Here is a 375-nt window from a genome sequence, read left to right on the forward strand (position 1 = left end):
ATTTTACTGTACTTGCAGGAGATTAGGTCTCAGCCTGCACGGAAGGAGCAAAGCAACAAAAGACAACAAACAAATACTACTAGGAGTAATGCCCATACATATCAAACTATCTAGGTGAACCATTTTTTACTTATGTAGCAAATCTATTAAATAACCAGCATATGGAAGCTTATACCTCATGCGAGAGAATTACCAAATTAACTATACATCTATTAGAAGTCTCTAAACCCCACTCCCCAAACAATTTAGTACACCTACCAAGTACTGTAGGTCATTTAGAAAAACAGAAATAAAACATACATCAGCCTTTGTAATTAAGCATTTTTCATAACATATAAACAGTGTTCAGATATAAACTGTTAACTAAATATTTTT

The 375-nt window shown here is 32.8% G+C and overlaps 1 protein-coding gene across 5 annotated transcripts in view; it reads right to left on the reverse strand.

Annotated features, from left to right (window-relative positions):
- Nucleotides 1–375, reverse strand: part of ST3GAL3 (ST3 beta-galactoside alpha-2,3-sialyltransferase 3) — a 216512-nt gene that overhangs the window by 26170 nt on the left and 189967 nt on the right. The window lies entirely within an intron of this gene.

This window comes from Bison bison, unplaced genomic scaffold (genome assembly GCF_000754665.1).
Source record: "Bison bison bison isolate TAMUID 2011002044 unplaced genomic scaffold, Bison_UMD1.0 scf7180017864484, whole genome shotgun sequence".
Classification (NCBI taxonomy): domain Eukaryota; kingdom Metazoa; phylum Chordata; class Mammalia; order Artiodactyla; family Bovidae; genus Bison; species Bison bison.